We start from the raw sequence: 22,941 nt of genomic DNA, 5'->3' as shown, positions 1-22,941 counted from the left end.
AACTTTTAAACCACATATCAATCTACTCATATTATTATATTTTGTATCTTGGAAATAATTATTCATTATATCATTAATTAACTGAAACGGGTATTTACATGAAATACATAACATGAAACAATTAAATATAATTGATTGAATTAAAAACAAATCAATTCTTAATATACAGTCTGTAAGTAATTTGATTAAATTTTATGTAATGATCATCATATATAACAAATAATATACCAAAATGTTTATTGTTATTTAAAATAAACTTGTTATTTGTCTATACTATAAGAAAAAGGAAAAAAATTATGTTTATTTGTAATGGAAAAACTCAAAAAGTACTCGAACAATTTTTAAAGATTCTGTCACATATAGAAAGCTACAGTATTAGCGAGTAACATAGGCTATATATTATTTCTATAAATACTATTAATTACCCATGCGAACTCGAGTCCGAATGCTAGTTAGATTAGTTTTTTATTTTATTATATATAAATAAAATAAAATAAAATTCTATAGATCTAGAATTAATATTTTTTAAGAACCCTTTTGTGAGATTCGATTAAATGAATATTTTCATTTTAAAAAATTCTTAAAATTTACATTGGTTCTATAAATTTTAGAAAAAATTAAAATAAATTAAATGTGGCAGAGCCAGTAGCAATTCAAAAATGTCAAATAAAATGTTAAAATTTAAATCTCCCCCATGAAGGGGCGAGAGAACATCACAAAATTATTAACCCACGAGTCTCGCCTAATGGCATGCGGAACAACTTTCAGGGATCCAGTAGGCCAAGATTAATGTTTTTTTGCAATTTTTGTATAAATTTATCGAGATCTATTCCGTAGATCGATATTCATGAATCGACTCGACACAACCATTATATGATAATTGGTTACGGATTAAATATTTAGTCTATAGATCTTGCTGTCAATATTCTCTGTGTTTTTTTTTTCTTTTTATAACACAGGGGTCAAATGAGCACGAGGCTCACTGATGGTAAGTAAAAGAATTATTATATTAATTGGATGAAAGTATTAAATATATTTTTCATCATCATCATCATATCAGCCTTTAATTGTCCCCTCCTCCTTGGGGGAATTTTCCAGTAGTTGCCACTCTTGGCAGGCAAATTGGCAACCGCAGTTAGGCTTTAGAGATGTTTCAGAAGGCATGTTGCTGCCCATCCCTCGCCCTCCCTTAGTCGCCTCTTACGTCATTCACGTGAAAGAAAGGGGTGGCCTATTGTATGCCGGGACCACACGGCCAAAATTAGAATTGATTGACTGAACAAAAAAAAAATGGAAAGATAATATTTTATGATGATATTTATTCAGTATCAAATACCATAATTATATATCCTCAAGCATAACCTTTGTGGTGTAAACAGAAAGAACCAAATGCTAAATATCTACCTTTAAATACATGCTATTACTTCATCAGCTTCTATAGCGTATTTCATGCATGCATGCTGGTATCAGAAACTCTTGACATCTCTTTCAGATTGCATGTAATTAATAGATCACTTTGACTATTATTTCATCAAATTTTAGAATATAAAGTTAGATTTTCTGATAGTAAATTTTTTTATACCCAGGAAGGTAGTAAGCAAGCATATAGTCCGTCTGATGGTAAACAGTTACTATAACCTATGGACGCCTGCAACACTAGGGATGTCACGTGCGCGTTTCCGACTCTGAAGAAACCTTAATATATTTTTAAACCTTTTTGTAGTCTCTAAGGAAAACTTAGTAATAATGTATATATATATATATATATATATATATATATATATATATATATATATATATATATATATATATATATATATATATATATATATATATATATATAATATAACTTAAGGTAACCAGATTAAGTTGAAATTGTCATAGATATAGTCTTTAAATAAAATTATTGACAAATCGAATCGTTCAATTAATTAATCTATTTTTATTTCCACCAATATTGAACGTCAGCAGACTGTCTGATGTTCGAATAAGTAATTTGTTTATTTACATTCTTATTAATTTCTAATGAAATAGACTATACTTATTTACGTAGTTGAAAGACCAGTGGCTATTGGCAATGGCAAATTTCTGGTCTAGACAAGGATTACAATTTGTATGTAATCTAATGATAATGATAATGGACCTTGTGGTGTTAGGTTTGCATTTTTATGTTATTATTCATAAAAAAAACGTCAAAGGTCACACGTTTTAGCTATGGATTTTTTTCTCTTTTTTTATGGTACAATTTTTCCAATTTGAAAGAAAGTGACAAAGCAATTCAATAGCTAAAATATGTTTTATGAATAAAGATGTCAGACATTACACAAATCTTAATATATATAGCAGAATTAGATTCTATTCGGTGTTTGAATTGTCACCTTTATCTGTATTGTTTTAAGGTTTATTTTAGTAACGTTTCATAAGAATCGCAATACTGTCAAACATCAAAATTTTGGTTTTGCCAATATTACATGTAGATGTATCAAATATTGACACTGTTTAAATCATTAGCCTTAAGACATTAATTTAAGGTCTAATTCAGCAATATATTTACGTATTGCAATCATTACCAGTATCAAAATTTGGATATAAATGAAATTTAAGATTTAAACAATACCCTAAATGGATTGTAATTATATACGTACCAGAAATAGAATTTTTTTAAATTATCAACCTTAAGATTAAGAATTAAGTTTTAATTTGGTAATATTCTATAAATAACATAATTTTTACCAATGTATACTCCCCACCACTCATATATTTTTATTTTATTTTTTCCTTTTTTTTTAAGAAATATTTTATGTAAAATAAAATAGGACTAATTCTCATGAAATAATAACTCATTTAACATATTTACAGTTTTATTTGGTAAGTAAATTAAATTATTTCTGTCTACCCCAATGGGAGACTGGCGTGACAGATATGTATAAATTCTATCTATGTCTACTATTACCTATACCTATAGTAAAAAAAGAAATAAAAATTATACTAAAAAATATTCTATAATCAATCCGTGCAAACTATACGATTTCGCTATTTTCATTCGAAAAAATATAATTAACAGCGAAAAAAAAATTCGTCCTCAATTAAAAAAAAAATACCTACAGAAAAATGCAACACGTTTCTGAACCAATCAGCTGTTTGTTGACTCAGTCGCCCCGCCCCGCGACTACTTTTCCTGTTTGACACATCAAAAATACAATATGCCATTTCAACGGTTATTCAGAATTTTCCATTATTAAAATGTAAAGCTATGAAAGCACATGTTGGTAATGAGTAAAACTGTTATTAAGCTATTATTTACTTGCCATAAAGATTCTTTCATAAACTTCCTTTTGTATCTATTTATAAAAAATAAGTACTTTATAAATATCATTTTAACTACATATTAAACTAAACATAAATAAAATATAATTTAAAAAAAGTTTTTCTATTCTACTTGACATTGTATTTTAAGTGCAAGGTAAAATCTAGACATGCAACTAAAAAGCTGTTTATACATTTTCTTTTTTTTTTACTATTCGCTCCAAATATACTTTTATGTAATTACTAAGAACTGGCTAAAAAATAGAAAATGACTGAGAAGTATAAAGTAATGATAAAAAAGTTTATTTCAGTAAAAATATGTTAAAACATGCAACTTACAATATCTCTAAAGGCAAATAGCAATTGCACGTTAGATTTGTTTTCGTAGCAATGACGTTGTTAATTAGCCGGCGCTCGCTGATTCATCACTTTATAACGTCTCAATGGCTAGTACGAGCCAATAGAATTATTACACTGCAAATATAAACTCCTTTTCTTTTAAAACAAATAGTTCAAACACCAATACTTAAGTTCAAATTACGAACGCACTCGAAACTTTCAATTCGGTGACTTGATAGAAGACGCGCGAAATGTTTTTTTTTCTGCAGCTGTCAAACGGAGCGCGGGCAAACACGAATACGGCCGATCACGTCAGTACGCTGACGTTCACTACTCGCGCCTCGACAAAGTCGAGGAGAAGAAGGCAGCGGTCTCGACCAACACGCCTTTCGTTTGTCTCTCTCTTACGCGGGTATTCCCGCCCGTACCATTTTTACGGTTTAACCGACTCAATTCAATTCAACTCAACTCAATTGTCGTGGCGCGAATGCCTTCGTACTGGACGCTAGAGTGAGACGTATAGCGTTCGCCTTATTTCAGGCATTACAAGTTTTACGTTTATTAATCCTATTGTTTTTACTTATCCATCGTATAAAATTATAACTCTAATCAGATGTTGATATAAGTCTTTGATGTTTAATCGGTCCGATTGAAGAATGAGCATACGGTAAAGCGGAATACAGCCTTAATCTTGGTTTAAGACGTAGCAGTGGCCGCGAATAGGTCCGTTTCGCTCGCGCCACTATCGTCCGGCGTGCGTTTCCATCACGCGAGACAGAGAAATCCGATCCTCGATAGGCGTTACCATTTTTCTCGGCTCTTGCTGCTGGGTGTGTAAAGTTTTAGGCCGAAACATGTAAAAATGCATCTTGAAAAAAAGTTATGTATTAAAAAAAGAAGCTTAGTGCGCGGTGGGGAGGACATTAATGCTAGCGGGAGGTGGCGAGGATGGCTTTTTTCGCATGCTGTATTTTCGGGGGTGTTCGTTTAACTGGACAATGCATTATCGGAGTGTTGTAGCTATTCGGACGCATTACCTTAGTACCCCGTTTGAACTCGAATATGCATGCATTGTGAATTTGCAAAATTATTCAATATACAGTCCAAAGGACGATAATACAGAAACAATAATATTTATTCTCATATACATGGAAATTGTTTGAAATATTTGACAATAGTTCAATTAATAAATTTAAAATTGGAATAAACTTTTTGAATATAGAGCACCTGTCTATCTACAATCAATACAATATTTAATTGAATAATAAATAATAAGTAGGTAGTATAATATCACAGATTATATACTACGTACAGTATTGATACAAAAAAAAAGAAACAAAAATAAATAAAACACATATATGTATATTCTCCTATATTTATCATTAAATTCAATTAGCAGACCCGACAGCTCGCTGATAACTGTCAGTGATAATTTGGTAAAAAAACATTATTTATCAACCATTTTAAGTAGCCAGTAATAAATAAAATTAAGGCTGTGTGGTATTTGCCATTTAACTCTGCAAACACGATTTACATTAAAAATAATCGTTTATTTAACAGAGGTAGACTACAAAAGTCACCTGCTTGGGTACCGCTGTCCCATTCATATTTCTATAGTATAAAGGTTATGTTTGTATGGCTGTGTTTCGGTTTGGTTACAAGGTACAGGTGTTATGCCCATAACACCTTAGTCTTCAAGAATGACAACACATGAAGTGTATCTTTTTTTGGTAGAGCTTTTTTAAACCGTTTCCCTAAATATTGTAAGCGAATTACACTTCGCTATTGGGATACTAAATATAATGGTTTACAATTTATTTATTTGATTTTTTTTTCATGTGTATAAATATTATAATTAATGAAGTGTATTACGGTATATCTACTTTCTTATATCCATGGTACTTTTTATATTTATGTTTAAAAGTGACGATTACCACTTTCCATCAGATAAGCCGTCAGCTTGTTTGCCATTCTAAGTTGTATAAAATAATTTATTACACGGAAAATCGGCTCTATACTTTGTTATATTGTGTAAATGAATTTTCCAAATCGATTGACAATTGACAGAGTTATGGCGTAACAAAAAATAAAAAAATACAAACCAAGATTGATAACCTCTTTTTTAAATCGGTTAGCAAAATAATTCAACACAATTTTTATATTGTCTGACACCAATATTTCATATTGAGAAAGGAAACCACGTTCGTTTGTAACTATAACCACCACCATAGTGGTATATATTCCACCATGTGTTTTTCAAAGCACTTCTTTCACGCAAAACCACTCTTTGGAATCAACTTCCAGCAGCAGTACTTCCGAACCGATACGACAACATAACCTTCAAGAAAAGAGCATTTTCCTTTTTTAAAGGCCGGCATCACACCTGCGAGGGTCTGATGTTGTGGGTGATTATGGGTCACTTACCATCAGGTAAGCCGCATGCTCGTTTGCCCCCTGTGTTGTAAAAAAAAATAAGCAGTACAAAAAACGAAAGTTTGCTGTCATCAAATATTCTGGATAAAAAAGTACGGATATATTAATAATCTTTGATACTTTGATTTTGCCGTCAATCAGAAGGAATGTATATATATATAGGTAGAATATATATATAGGTACAAGCAAGGCTACGCTATCATGCGTGTGACTACACATCGTAGCGACATTAAAAAAAAAACAAATCAACTAACCTCTGAAATTGAAATAGTGCGTGAAAAAAAGTCCATGCTCACCTCACAAATTAATGGAAACGCTATTTATAAAATTATAGGATAAAAATGGTTATAGATTGGTACTTTTAAAATCTTAAAAGTTTTAATACATATAGATTAATTAAGTCAGAACTTACAAAGATAAATATCAAACTCCTCCAAGTGCGGAGGTAACACTCTCATACATTAATCGCACGAACAGAATAAATATTTGTTTAAAATATTAACCACTATACAGTACACATACATACAGACCTTGGATTCTACAGATCCCATTCGTGTTTCAACCGTGAAGCAGTTGTGTTTGCATGGCTGTGTTTCGGTTTGAAGGGTGGGATATGGCGTGAATTTACTAGGTATTACAGAGGAATAACACCTGAGTCCTCAGGAATGGCAACGCTTGGGGGGTATTATAAGTCAAATGGTATACTCTGTTATGTCCATGGTACTGCTCATGTCTATAGGCGACGGTTACCACTTTCCATCAGGTAGGCCGTCAGCTTATTTGCCATTCTAAGTTGTATAAAAAAAAATCAGAGAGTCTATCGTGAAATGTGTTCCGATATTACGAGGTCGAACGAAACACAAACTTCATGTTAACATTACATTATACGTAGCGTTTAAAATTATTAAAAATGTTAAAATATCATTTCTTTGAACTTTATGGTAATATTTATGATAATAGAAATGCTAAGGTCCATTTGCGAATTGCTTGTAAAATATTACTATTGACCTTGAACTCATTATATTGCAATGTACGAATAACTGGATTGACTTCATTATAAAAAAATTTTTTCATTAATTTTTATTTTATGTAATTCATGTATATTATTATTTATTGTGTATAGGTAGATATATTAACCTAATAATATAAATACACTATTAACTGTTATTTTCTTTACCTATGCTAACCATGATATACCACATTCGTGACTCACTGTTGGTTGGTTAGTTCATTCCCAGAGGTAGAGAATGCTACTTTCGCTGCCATTTATATCGTATTTTCATTGAGGTATAAGTTATTTAAATAAATAAATAGATAGACAGATAATTTATTTACATTACTTACAGCACATAAAAAAACAACAGATATAGATGCACAGTGAAAAAAAGATAAAAGAATACATATCAACATATTTATTATTTCTTAATAGAAACATCTATACTGTTTCCTCCTATTATTGTACGCACACTGCTCGTTGGTAATTAATGCTCCTTTCCACTCAGGGTTTGCTGGAAGAGAACTCTTACAGAGTTAAGCTCGCCTGTTGTACATCTTTATTTAATATATATTATGTGTTTGTATTTTTTTGTGTACAATAAAGAATAAAGAAAATAAAATAATTAAATATACAAAAAATAAAAATAAAATGCATAAAATAAGTGACAATTTTTCTCTTTATGCGTGTAGCACAGTAATACAAAATGGTCACAATTAAATGAATCCAATTAACATTTCAATTAAATTTAATATTAAGATTCAATCACCAGTGAGTACTTAGCTTACGAAAGGCCTTTGACACTGTAAATTGGCACAAACTATGGGAAGTACTTAGAACAATGGGTACTCCTCCGCACTTGATTCGTCTGATACGTCAACTATATGTCGACGGAACTGCGAATGTTCGATTGGATGGTGTTGATTCCGAAAATTTTAAAACCATGGCGGGTGTTCGACAAGGTTGCATTCTTTCGCCGCTATTGTTCAACGCATATACAGAATGTATTATGAGACTGGTGTTGGACGGGTGGAATGAAGGCGTCTCGGTTGGAGGTCGACGGGTGTGTAACTTGAGATACGCTGATGATACTACTCTTCTTGCGCAATCTGAGAAAGACATGGAGTTGCTTTTAAGGCGCTTGGAGACTGTAAGCCTCTCCTTCGGACTCGAAATTAATAGAACCAAAACCAAAATGATGATCGTGGACAGAGCTGAACACAATAAACCAAATATAATGACAATCGGCAACTGTGAAGTTGTTACGAGTTACGTATACCTTGGTTCCACGATCACAAATACTGGAGGATGCGAGGACGAAATAAAAAGGAGATGTGCTATCACAAAAACAGCTATGAGTAAACTGCATAAAATCTGGAAGAACCGCAATATTACAAAGAACACCAAAATGCATATAATGAGGAGTTTGGTTTTTCCAATTTTTCTGTATAGTGCAGAAACTTGGACGATCAGGCAACAAGAACGCCGAAAAATTGATGCTCTAGAGATGTGGTGCTGGCGACGACCGCTGCAAATACCTTGGACTGCCTTTCGAACTAACGTTTCCATTCTGAACGAACTGAAAATCAGAGAGAGATTGTCGTCAACTGTTCGTATACGAATTCTCAAATACTTCGGCCATATCATCCGGAATGAAGATTGTATGGAACGTTTAATTGTCCAAGGAGCGGTACAAGGCAAACGTTCTCGGGGTAGATCGCCAACGCGATGGACTGACCTCATCAAAACGGCCACACAGAAATCTATTGTGGAGTGCTCTCGCTCGGCGGCGAACAGAAGTAGATGGAGACATATTGCGAGGACCTCAATCGCGAAGGAGAGCCTCACCGACGATCCACCGTCATTGTGAAAACCACGACCACTCTGCCAAGAGTGTACGACTGAAGAGAGAGAGAGAGACTTAGCTTACTTATTACCAATCTTACTTACAAGAAAATTACTTATTATATTATTGCGATATGTGCCATGAAGGAAAATCAAAAACAATTAAAAATTTACAATAACTTGAACAAAATAATTTTACAGTAGGTTATTCGTAAGATATTTATGTTATGCAACTTAGAACGGCCAACAAGCTGACGGCCTACATGATAGAAAGAGGTAACCGTCGCCTGAACAGTACCATGGACATTAGAGAGTATACTGTGTCGCTCATACTCTTCGTGCGTTATCGTTTCCGAGGACTAAGATGTTATGCCTATAATTTTATCACCTTTTAAACCGAAACACAGTCATACAAACACAACTGCTTCACGGCAAAAACACGAATGGAACAGAGGTACCCAAACAAACGACTTTTGTACAAAGTCTTCCTCGTCTCAGGTATATAATAATAATAGATATAATACAATAACAAATCGCTTTCACTACATATAACTATATTAATAGATATGTGGATCTCTTAAAGAACCTTTTAAACTCCTCTAGTTTCCTTAAGATTTCCTTAACCTTGTTTAAAATGTGAGCAACATTTACCTTTTATCATCGCACTGCTTGTCATCGACAGGGAATTCATCCTCACACGTTTTAACCTAAATGGTCAGGGGGGAATGGGATTGTTAATAATGGAAACTAAGAATCCTATTGCTAGCAATATACTCGACATTCTCGAGGTTCTCTCTGGAAACTATCATGATTAATTCCTGATGAATTCATGATGTTAGTCTAACTGGCCTGTTTTCATTTTCATCAATCACCCTTCACTAGTACTCCGCCAGAGTATCCTGTTAGCGCAGGCGGAGTTACCATTCGATTTTCATCCATCAAAAAAAACCAAAATGGTCACGTACAGTGCAGTTTCAAAGGAATTATCTGCCGCGAATGCTCAAACTGTGGCATGCACCACCGAGGTTTTCCATAGAGACTACAGTATGGAGTTTTGTCAAAAAGATATATTAGGGTTTACGTGACACCTCTAATGTTGGAGCCGTCCATAACCGTTTACTATCAGACGGGCTGTATGCTTATTTGCTACCTTCGTAGTATAAAAAATATTATCGCTAACATCAGTAAAAATACACACTTGAAAAATATTAAGAACATGAAATTTATATATTCAAGTATATAAATATATTTATAAATAAAGTAGTTTAAACGTTAAGAAAATCTCTGAAAAATTTAAAAAATTTATTAAAGAATTATTTTTAAAACTTATGTTAATTTTGAAGTACTTTTGACTGAACAGGTTGTTCCAAAGTGGTTTTGACTGAAAATTATTGGTTATTAGTACTTTTGATTGCAAATTTGCGGTGCGGTAGTAACTAACCTAACCAGAATTGGTTAGGTACTTTTAACTGTTTAACTGTTTTAGTCAAAAGTATTATTGACTAAAGCATACGGTCAAAAGCACTTTCGACTGATTTTGCTAGCCAATAGTACTTTTGACTGGTTAAGAGATTTGACTGTAACATATATACCCCAATCCTCCATTAGTCGTTAACTGTCCACTGCTGAACATAGGCCTCCCCCATAAGGGGGAATTTGCCAGTAGCTGCCACGCTTGATAGGGCGCGCTTGGTTGACAACCGCAGTTTGGCTTTTGGGAATGTTTTAAGAGGGACGCTGTTGATTGTCCTTCGACCATTAAGTTCACTTAGTCGCCTCTTACGACACCAAATAAATTTCGTATTCCATAGATAATTATGATTTGTGTTTTTTATCAGATATTATTTTTTCTTTCATATAGCTTAGAATGTCAAACAAGCTGACGGCCCACCTGATGGAAAGCGGTAACCGTCGCCTATAGACATAAGTAGTACCATGGACATAACAGAGTATACTGTTTCGCCCATGATACCCCCATGCGTTGCCATTCCTGAGGACTCAGGTGTTATTCTTCTGTACCCTGTAAATTCACGCCATATCCCACCCTTCAAACCGAAACACAGCCATGTGAACACAATTACTTTACGGTTGAAACACGAATAGGACAGATGAACCCAAGCAAACGACTTTTGTACAAAGTCTCCCTCTGATGATATGCCCCTAGGGTTTTGGTGCATCGATATACATAGCTATTCTATAAAACAAATCCTTGAATATATTTGGTGCTCGGTTATTTTCTTATTTTATTTCAACTATAGACACTAAAATACACATTTGGTACCAAATTTAAAATGAATAGCGCTTAAATAAGTTATTAAAATAGATAATACTTAGGTACTTTCACGTAATATAATATACGCGATTAAATCCGCGGACAAAAGCTAGTTATTTATAATCTATACGTATATTATATACGTATATATTAAAATACTTGAATTACTTAATATTAACAGAAATTCACATAACTACCAAATTCTTTTGGTATTTTACATTACGTGACATCATGTAATTTATTTAAATAAAATTCTATGAAAATGTACATAAAAGAATAATTATTCCGATCGTAAACCAGTTTTGTTTTTTATGCAACTTAAAATAGCAAACAAGCTGACGTCATACCTGATAGAAAGTAGTAACCGTCGTCTATAGACATGAGCAGTACCATAGACATAACAGAGTATACTGTTTCGCCCATGATACCCCCCATGCATTGCCATTCCTGAAGACTATTCATTCAAGACCATCCGTGTTATTGCCAATTTTTTAGTGCCTATTTTATTTATAATAGTTATAATTAGTATACTTTAAATGATAATTAATAGTAAATGATAATAATAATAAAATAATGATAATAGTAGTAGTACAAAAATTTGGCTAATTTATTGAATGTATTTAGTACGAAACTAATTTAATTTACATTGTGTTTCTGTGATAATTTTAAAAAAACTTTACTTTAAAATTTGTTCAGCATACAAACGTTATATTCAAATGTAAGTTTCTAAAAATGTAACACCAAGGTGGTTGTACAAAATGACAAAATTGAAAGTTCCCTATTTGGTTGACTTGTATTTATTTTTAAAACAAAATAGTACCGAACCTACACGAAGCTAATTCTATAAAGAGCGATATCATACCATAAACACCTATTCGATTAGAACCGATCGACTGCTTTCGTATCTCCGCTTCCTAATAACTTTAATAGTTTTGATGCCATCAACATGAGTAGGTTAGTTCGAGTCCAGACTAAGGCCAAGCGGCGTCCGTAAGTAAATTATAACGTAGCCAATACAAGTTGATGAGGATATTCAAAGGACAAAGTGGACACGATTTGCATTCACTGCTTATATAATTTAAAATATTCTGTTCATTAAAATAATATTCTAATTTCGAGTACGTAAGATGCTTATTCGTTGTACGGTCCCAGCATAGAATAGGCCATTCCTTCCTTTTCCATGGTTGTCGTAAGAGGCGATTAAGGGAACTTAATGGTCTAGGAATGGGCAATAGCGTCCCTCTTAAAACATCACCTAAGTCTAAATTCAATTGCTAATCAGCCTGTCAAGCATAGCAATTACTGGCTATATGTCGTAATGGCAGAAGTAGTTTATGGGGAGGCTTTTTTGGTTTGGTAGTTAATGCCTGATATTAATATACTTATTAGGAAATTATGAGAATAAACCTTATCGATTAGAACTGTTGCTACAAAAAATATTTTAAAACACTGTTAATCTTAACTGTTTTTTTTAGAGTATGATAATGGAATGGGAACCCCGCCTGCGCTAACGGTATACACTGGCAGGGCACCAGTGAGGGAAGGATGATAAGTGACAATGAGAACAGGTCAGTTAGCCCATCGTGACGAATTCCACTAGAATTAACCACGATGGTTTCCAAGGGGAACCGCGTGGAGATCAACCTGACAGGGTGTATTACTAGCAATAGGTCAGTTAGATCCCATTACCGACAATCCTTTCCCCCAGGCAATGGGTCAGTTAGGCTCCATTACTTACAATTCCTTCTGTGCCCATCGTGATGGATACACCTGGCATTCAGCCCATCGTAACGAATTCCACTAGAATTAACCACGATGGTTTCCAGGGTCCCCCCTGGAAACGCGGAGGTCGACCTGACCCTTTACTAACAATCCCTTCGCCCCCTCCAATATAACCAGTTATCAAGAAGACTAAGCTAAGCTAGTGTAATAATATTTATTTGTAATTTTACGTGTCAAATTCTATAGGTTATTATAATATTTTTTTTTTTATTCTAAGCACCTTTTTAAAAATATATATATCTAACACATTTTTAATAATATACACTTTCTTTTGTTTAAACATATACGTTAGATAGGTTTTTGTAGTAAGATCTCTAAAGATATATTAAATGCCTTGAGATAAACCTCTCAAGTTTAAATCATCATATGCATGCACCATGCATATACTTTTGTTTATATATTGTTTAATATATTTAAAATATAACAAAAAGAAAAAGAAGATTATATGCACGTACCACAAAAATAAATAAAGCAGTAATATATTAATTAAAAGCAGTAAATAAATATATCTTTCCTTCTTTAAAAAATTCATAATAAATTCAGAAATGACATCAATTTACGACACACGAACGCGTAGATGTATGCATCTTACCAATAGAATACAGGTATGGTCTTTTTGTATAATAAGGGCAAACGAGTATGTGGTTCACCCGATGGTAAGCAATTACCATCGCTGCTTATCGCCAATAGGCACCCGCAATATCAGATAAACTGCAAGTGTGCAGCCGGCCTTTTCGCTTTTTTTAATATAAGCATAGAAGTTAAACTCGGAGTTTGTCAAAAAGCTGGTAAATGCATGTAACTAGGTCAAAAATTTATATGAAAATTTCAATGCGCTTATGAATAAAAGAAATTATTGAATAAAAACTATTGTGAGACTATATTGGTATAAAACAATATTAATTCAGTAACACTAATGTGAGATTGAGCAAGATACGTGGGCGAAGTGTCAAACCCTTAGATTTGAGAAGAAATTGAGGTAGATATGATATTTTAGTCCTCAAGATAAAGGTCTGGTTTAGTTTGGGAACTGATGGTAATGCAGATTTATTTCTCTTTTAATATAAATTGTAAGAATTGTAAATTCTACTTTATGCAACTGTATCTCACTTCAATAAAGAATTAATTATTATGCTATAAATTTCATCTTGACAGCATTCATAATTACTGATAAGTTAGTAAAAAAAAAAAGATCTTTGTCCAGTAGTAGAACAGTTGCCTAAAAATAAATTAATAAACAAATTATTGTTAAACTAGTTTTACTCGCAACTCCGTTCATCAAGATGATCGGAATATGTTAATTGACTGGGATCAGAAATAGTAAGTAGTAGTTGAAATTTAGTTGATATCAGCATATAAGTTGAGGAAACAAAAACTTACTTTCACATTTATGGCATTATTAAGCCGTTTGGTTCCGGCATAGAGCCACCACTTCCTTTCCCGTAAGAATCGTAAGAGGCAACTAACGAAACTTAAAGATCAAGGAGTGGACAGCAGCGTCCCTCTTAAAACATCACCAAAAACCTAATTGCAGTTGCCAAGTCACCTGCCAAGTGTAGGAACTACTGGCAAAACCCTCCTTATGAGGGAGGCCTATGTCCAGCAGTGGACAGTTAACGACTGATATGAATGAATGAATAAATGAATGAATGTGTGGTAATTATTATTATTAGGTAGTTATATTAAATACAATACATATATAATATAACTACCTATATATAGTTATATTAATACATAAGGATAATAGTTCTTACTAATATTACAAATGTGTAAGCGAGTTTGTTACTTTTTGGTGCATTAACAGCTTATCCGAACGCTTTGAAATTGTATATACTATGAGCATATATGTCCTATTTCAGATAGAAAAGGTCATAGTGTACTTATTATCCTAGTCAATAATATAATCCTGGTCACGGGTACAAAGTCCAGCGCACAAACTAGTAATAATAATTGACTTTCGTATTTTACTTTGTGATTACCAATATAACTTTATAATAACTAAGTAATAAAAGAATTATTGTTTGGAACACGAAATATATAACCTATATTGCATCGACCTATATCAAGAATAACCTACCTACATCTTGTAGACGAAACAAATATAATATGCCATCGATACTTTACAATTTGTACGTAAATAGCTAAATGGCGTCACAACTTTAAATCCGTACAACATGCAGCGCTGCAGCGGCTGAAGCTGCCTTTAAGTTAATAATTGATCACAGTCCATATTACGTGTTATATTTGATTTTAAAAATCTTATTTCTTACTATTATAGTATAATATTTTTTTTATAACACGTAAGGTAAACAAGCATGCGGCTCAGCTGATGATAAATGACTACCGCTGCCCATGGGCGCCCGCAATACCGGAGGTATTGCAAATTTGCTGATTGCAAATTAAATTTTTTTTGTCTAACTCTTTAGAGCTCAAAAATGATCATAATAATACATAGATTATCATATTATATATTTTATCACTTTTCTTGTGTTAATTTTTTTTTATTTAAATAATTTTTAATGAACTTTTTTTTTTTCAGTGACTGGAAACACGTTTCTAGAGATAATGATAGACTCGCATCCTGCCAGATTAGATACTAATATGTGAAATATTAGCCAGAAACAATTATTACAATAAAATATTTGATTTTTTTAAATTTAATGTTTGTTTTTAAAAGCAGTGTTAAGTTGATCTGAATAAAGGCTATATTATTATTATGTGAAATAGATAGATAGATAGATAGATAATTTATTTGCATTACTTACAGCACACAAATTACAACATACATACACAAAAAGAAAAGCAAGATAACATAAATGACAAAAAAAATACACAAAGCCAAATACAACTTTCGTTTGTGAGTGTGCCATAGCAATACAAAATGGCCACAACTCAGTTTATTGCTTCGCCCTCAAAAGAGCAAAGCACTGATGTTCTGTTGCGGCCAAAGGGAATAGGGTAACAATAAAATAATATTACCAAACTATCCATACAATAAAAAAAAAGATTAATATACAGTAAACAGACAGATATGACAGTTAATTAGCAGACAAATGGAACATGGAGGTAACTTGCGGAAATGTCTAACTTTTGCCTCTCAATTAAGAATTTTTGGAAATTAATTTTGAAATATGATCATGTAGAGTAATTTATTATATCAGAAAAAGTTCAGAAATTATGATATAATTATTTTAAAAAGTGTAATAAGACTATAAACAGAGAATTGTGGTGAAGAGTATGAATACAATACGTTAACATTATTTTTTATTTGCAGGACGTCGTAGAGATGTTGAAAGATAGTTTACATACTACACTAATGTAATAAGAGGAAAACAAACTTAAAACTGTACCCCGAGTCTGCTTACCAACATTATGTACAATAAGCTAGAGGATATAATAAAAGAGGATCTTCTATTTTATTAGGAGAGATAAGGCTCAGCAGTTGGACATTAACATTAATGTTTCGAACATCAGGAACACAGATACCAATTGTAAAAATTCTCTTTAATAAATATATAGAAATTCCTTTGGCATTGTATACGATACGTAATAGGTGCCAACAAGATCGTGCCTCGTATCTACCGTCTGGGTCGGATCTAAAAATTAACAAATCATTGTACAGATGTAAGCGTAAATTATTGAGTATTTATTACGAATATCTACAAGATTTTATTTAATTCTATTAACAATACATTGGCATCCATTAGTAATGAAGTAGGTACAAGAGGGAGACTTTGTACAAAAGTAATTTGCTTGGGCACCTTTGTCCCATTCGTGTTTCTATATATATATAACTACAATTAACGCACCATAAAAAAATGTTTTAGATTTCAAACCAAAACAATGGACAGTATTATAAAAAATAAATTCTGTATGTTTTTCATTTAGCGTGATAATATTATGTTTATCCAACACTTCCAAATAGATAATTATATCAACACAATAAAACGACCTATTATTAACAAAAGTGTACAAAAAAATATGTCCCACTAATAAGAGGTTATTATAGATGGTTCAACGTAAAAAAAATATTACAATATCGACAGTAATAAGTAGCTAATAGCGTTGGGTATAACAATATGTAAATATTTTATAAGTAGCTTGTCAAAACCAATTCGGATTATCATTTCAATGACTGATTACTGGCTGTCAGCTATATTATGTAAGTGATTCTATTACATGATTTTGTTATATATAATGCAATTGAAAATTTGCATCCTTTCAAAAGATTGTTTTCTTAGTGAATCTAAATATTTTTCTCATAGAAAAATGAAGCGAAAAATGCAAAAATTTTGAGATTTAGAGCTCTCATTTTTTACTATGTTTATAGTGAAACACTTTGTTAATAAGGGTGTCTATTTTACTATTAAAAGATTCTATGTCTGACCTCGAAAGAGGTCGAAAATGAAATTTAGTGTATTGTTTTATTTAATTCTTTTAACATTTATTTGTAATTAACGATTAAGTATAAAAAGCTTATCCTATTTAGATGATTTGTTCTTTTGATTTGTTCTATTTTGATGATGACTATTCAAATTGGAGATGAATTAATAAAACTTGGTGAATGTTCCCAATTCACGACTCTGGCGACCGAGAAAAGTAATAGCCACAGAGTTGTAGAAAAAGAATTGTTTGTAACCATTTAATATTTAGTGCATTACTTACAATTTTGATTTAGTGGAAAGGATTGATACTACTGGTACTTCTATTGCTTGCAATATATCCTGTTAGGTCCACCTGAACAAACTCCAGTGGAAGGAGTTGTCAAATTTAATTCCAGATGATTCGCCGCGATGAATTAAATGACTTGACTTCATGCTCTCTTAACATTCTTTATTAGTACTAGTACCTAGTACGAGGCCACTAATTATTTGGTCCGTCTTTTAATAAAATACTAAAATCAAATTTATCTTTAATTTTTATTTAAAAATTAGAAATAAACTTTATTTTAGTAGGTAGGGTTTTATAAAACCTCGTTTGAATAATATTTTTTTTATCGTTATTCTACTATTAATTCGGAAGGTTGTTGAGAAGAAACTTTACCAAATTGGTATAAATCTTTGTAAATATTATTGTCTATTTATTTGGGCGTATACCTTCTCGTATATGTATCAAAGTGATTGATTATTATAATTCGTGTACATGATCCACTACCATAGTTATAGTTAATCTCTTGTTGTAGATAAAGAAACAGGTTTTTGTAAATAAAGAAAAGTCTTATTTTTATCTCGATAGAACTGTGCTCATGATTAGTGGTATCAGTTATAATAGATCCATAGATTTGTCCGTCTATTAGATTCTTAATGATTATTTATTTATTTATTTTTAATAAGGCACACATAACAAATTATAACCTTTTGTTAGGTTTATATATAGGTAATTATGGTATTAATGCTAGGTTATAATTCAAAAACATGTGTACACAACATGATTAACATTTAAACATAACATTTCAATTTCGACACGTGGAAGACATAATAATTAGTAAACATTATATACATATACCATAATTTACATTAAAAGAAATTTAAACCATAAAACTATTATCACACAAGAAAAACAGCCCAGCCTTAGGATGGCCTTAACATGAACCACATCACTAAATACCAGTAAGCGTGCAAGTTCTTTCCAAACGGCTCACGCACCTCCTGAATAATGACAGCTTCATGTCGAATATATCAATGAATTTATTTTATTAGATTATGGTTAAATTAAGTTCAGAATTATTTTTAAGTTCTTTAAATTTAATTAAAATATTCGCTAAGATTAATGTAAGTTTTATAGAGTTTATTTCTTGAGTTAATTTATTTATGAAATGTAACTACAACTCACATTTAAAATTTAAAAAAATATTTATAGACATAAGTATAGCCCTCGAGAATGGCAACGCATGAGTATGTCCATTGTGTTATTTATATATTTATGGAAATAACTACTTTTTGCTAAGTGGGCCATCAGTCTTGGAAATCTGAGTTGCATATAAAAACCATTTTAAGTAAAAACATATTTCATAAAAAATAAGAAATGGCCACAGAAAATCTCTATTTTTTTTCTGTGGCCTGTGGAGTAAATTTTTAAAATATTCAGTGATTATTAATATGACATTGTAAATAATTAAATATTATTTACCTTTCAAATATATTTAAAATAAAATAATTATGGAATAACTATCAGTGGACTATTAGAGACAATAATCTTACAATAAAACTGTGGAATGTGAAAATGATTTTCGTATTTAATCAAAAGTATTGTTTTTTTTTTCATCCTTCTCCTATAAAAAGAAACAATTAGTTATTAAAAAAAAAAAAGTAAAACAAATAAGACAATCTAAGTACAATTTAATTTGAAACAGTCTATGTAAAAGCTATAGGGCTTTCTATGTAACTAACAAATCCGAGTTAACTCGCATTAAATACTTGGAATGACCAATTTGAAACGCATTCATTTGACTGGGTATTTATGCCAGATTTAATAATATACTCCTGCAAATAAAATTACACTGTGCATTGTGAGGTATTAGTTGGAATCTACTGACAATACTTTTACCCCAGTTAAGGTAAATTTTTATAGAAAGATAACCTACACAAAACCCTCAGTTGGTGAAAATTTACAATATAATAAAGGAAAGTACATAACTGATGTAACGTCCTGACTGATAAATTATTTAGAATTTACTCTACTTAAAAGTTTTTTTTAATAGATGATAATAGAATGGTAGCCTCGCCTGTGCTATCGGTATACATTGACAGAGCACCACTGATTGATGATTGGTGAGAATGAAAAGGCAGATCAGTTAACCCATCATTCAAGAATTCACGAATTCAATGATAAATTAGTCACGATAGTTTCCAGAGGGAATCCCGTGGAGGTTGATCTGATATGGTGTACTGATAGCACTAAGGATTAACCTCTCCATTACTGACTATCCCTTAACCCCTCTATTTAAAAGTAAGGTACTTGTACCTAAATATAAAAGTAGTCTATAGCTCTCGGTGGAAAAAAATCGTAGTTTGTTTGGATTTTAACGTATTTTCTAATCACTATGAAGTTTGGTATACTACTATGTACTAGTACTATGTATAAGGAATGAAGAAAGACATTTCTCTTTTCAGTTGTACACTCTTGATAGAGTGGTCGTGATTTTCTTGATTTTGGTAGATTATCGACGTAGGCTGTCCCTCACGATTGAGGTCCTCGCAGGTGTCTCCGTCTAGGTATATCTATTCACGACCGAGCGAGACCATTTCATTGCTACGTGGCCGTTTTTATGAGGTCAGTCCATCACGTAGGTGATATATCTCGAGAACGTTTACCATGTACTTAACCTTGGACAATTAGACTCTCCATTCAGGTTTCATTTCAGATAATATGGCCATATGTACTTGTGAAATCGTATTTGAACAATCGACAAGATTTTTTCTGATTTTCAGTTCGTTCAAAATGGAAACGTTAATTCGGTAGGAACTCTAAGGTATTTGCAACATTGTCTACCAACAACATATCTCTAGAATCAATTTTTCAGCGTTCTTGTTGCCTGATCGTCCAAGTCTCTATCACAGTAAAGGAAAATTAGGAAAACCAAATTGTTTGTTATATATATTTTGGTGATGTTACGGTTTTACCAGATTTTATACAATTTGCTTATAACTGTTATTGTGACAGCATATCACCTTCTTATTCCGTCCTCACATCCTCCATATTTGAAAAAAACAAAGATTACTTTTTATCCCGGTTAGTAGACATTTACCGATCGCATGGACGAAGACGTTGGTAAAAGTTAGTAGATTTATATATTTTACTGTAAAAACCCGTACGTTGTACGAACACCACGTACGTATCGTAATACGTATCTGCCCATTCTAATAGTATTAAGAAAAACATTTTACCCACTCATTGATGTTGAGACCCTGGTACATGTAATAACAATTTTCATTATGTATATATGTGATAGTTTTTAATTCGTTCACTGTTGTTTCATATATTTATTTATAAAGTTATTAAAGCATACTTTAGTACAAATAAATAAATATAAAAATCCTAGACAACATGGAAGTTATGATTTATGTAATTTATCATATTGTAACAGTATTGCGATTGTTTTAGAATATTTATTGCTAGGGTCTTATCCTGTCTAGACTGGACTATTTGGTGCAACAAATGAAATAATTCAACGTAATTAACTATATCAACTTTTCGTTACTCGGAGGCTTTCACGTTTACAAAGTAACTAATTTTATTTGATAGAATCCAATGTGTGCCCATAGTCCATCCCATTGCTTAATGAAATCCGACATAATAGAAAAGGGTGTTTGTTTATACTTTCATGGTTTAGGTAAATACTCGTATATATATATTACAAAATGACCTATGTAAATCATTAGTATTTTTTTTATGACACAGGAGCAAACGAGCGTGCAGCTCACCTGATGGTAAGTAACCACCGCCGCCCATAGTCATCCGTAACACCAGAGGCATCGCAGGTGTGCTGCCGGCCTTTTAAAAAGGAATATTCTCTTTTCTTGAAGATAATAATATACTATCGGTTCGGAAATACTGCTGCTAGAAGTTGATTCCAAAGAGTGGTTGTGCGTAGAAGAAAGAATGTTATATTACATGATATTATAAATTATGACAATTTATACATTTCAATTATAATTATTTATAATATTAATATTATAAATGTATCAGTTTTTAAAAATATTTGGATGTTTGTAACTCAATCACACCTAAATGGCTGACAGATTTAGTACTTAAGTAGGTTATTATATAAAAGAAACTATATATTGATTCAAGCGGGAAAAACAGCAGGATATAGCTAATAAATTATCTCATAGTACTATTTAGGAATATGTAAATAGTAAAAATTTTGGAAAATATAAATATATTATTTGAATATTTTTATCTTAATAAGTATTTACATTATTAAAGTTATAAAGTGTCATTAAAATACTCCTTAATATTATAATAATACATCTTATTTAGTAGTAACCGTTTTAACTCTTTTTTATACCACTAAGATGGCAAACAAGTATATGGCCTACCTAACAGTAAGCGGTTACCAGAGCCTAACTTTTTATGAAAAAAAATTTTTTTTTGATGGGTGAAAATGGAATGGTAACCCCGCCAGCGTTGACGTGAGATATATTGCTGGCGGAGCACCATTTTTTTAAGGGTGATAGATGAGAATGAAAACATAAACCAGTTAGCCCATCATGATGAATTCATCATTCTTTAATTAACCATGATAGTTAACATATAATCAACCGCGAGGAGGTCGACCTGGTTGGGTATATTGCTATGAAAAATATTATGCTGGTCGACTTATAGTAAGGATTTGTTTTTAGTTTATACATGGTTTTAGTAAGATGTGAGATGTCAGGTCAGGACGAGGTCAGAATAAATTGACATGGCGTAAGATATATTGACTTGGAATATCACTGATTTTTAATAATGAGGTTGTTTCTTTTCACGCTGACACAACTCAAAAATATAAACGCAAGCTACCGTATTTTGTAGTTTATGTATAATTTTCTATATCATTCTTTAGATGCTGTAAATGTTATTATTAACATATAATCATAAATGTAATAAAATACGTTTATAGTCAGTCTAAAATATGTAATTTTATTACTATTTTTCGTAAAGTACTTCTCAAGAATCATCGTTCGACTGCCCATAGTTCAGCAATTTTTTCGTTTTACCGTTAGTAGCATTTTAAATTTCTATAAATAACCAATTTATTTATACAGTAAAGTAAATGTAAAATGGAAATGAAAGTAATAATAATAATTTGCTTTAAATTTATATATATATATATATATATATATATATATATATATTTATTCAATAGTATATAATTGCATAATTCATATTTACGTAAAATTAAAAAATTAAAAATTAAACGTAATTAATTTTAAAAATAAAAACAATATTATGATATTATAGTTAATACTGATATTATGTCCTTATG

The 22,941-nt window shown here is 31.6% G+C and overlaps 1 protein-coding gene across 7 annotated transcripts in view; it reads right to left on the bottom strand.

The window, feature by feature from the left end:
* LOC113520821 (POU domain, class 6, transcription factor 2) overlaps positions 1 to 3,983 on the bottom strand; it is a 201,973-nt gene extending 197,990 nt beyond the window's left edge. For all 7 annotated transcript variants that reach the window (XM_052901664.1, XM_052901668.1, XM_052901667.1 and 4 more), the window contains exon 1: positions 3,646 to 3,983. The gene's annotated coding sequence lies outside the window, so the exon portion shown is untranslated. The remainder of the gene's footprint in view (positions 1 to 3,645) is intronic.
* Positions 3,984 to 22,941: the final 18,958 nt, after the last annotated feature.

Source organism: Galleria mellonella, unplaced genomic scaffold (genome assembly GCF_026898425.1).
Source record: "Galleria mellonella isolate WM207_F2 unplaced genomic scaffold, CSIRO_AGI_GalMel_v1 utg788, whole genome shotgun sequence".
NCBI classification, from domain to species: domain Eukaryota; kingdom Metazoa; phylum Arthropoda; class Insecta; order Lepidoptera; family Pyralidae; genus Galleria; species Galleria mellonella.
This window is presented reverse-complemented; position numbering and strand designations above follow the sequence as displayed.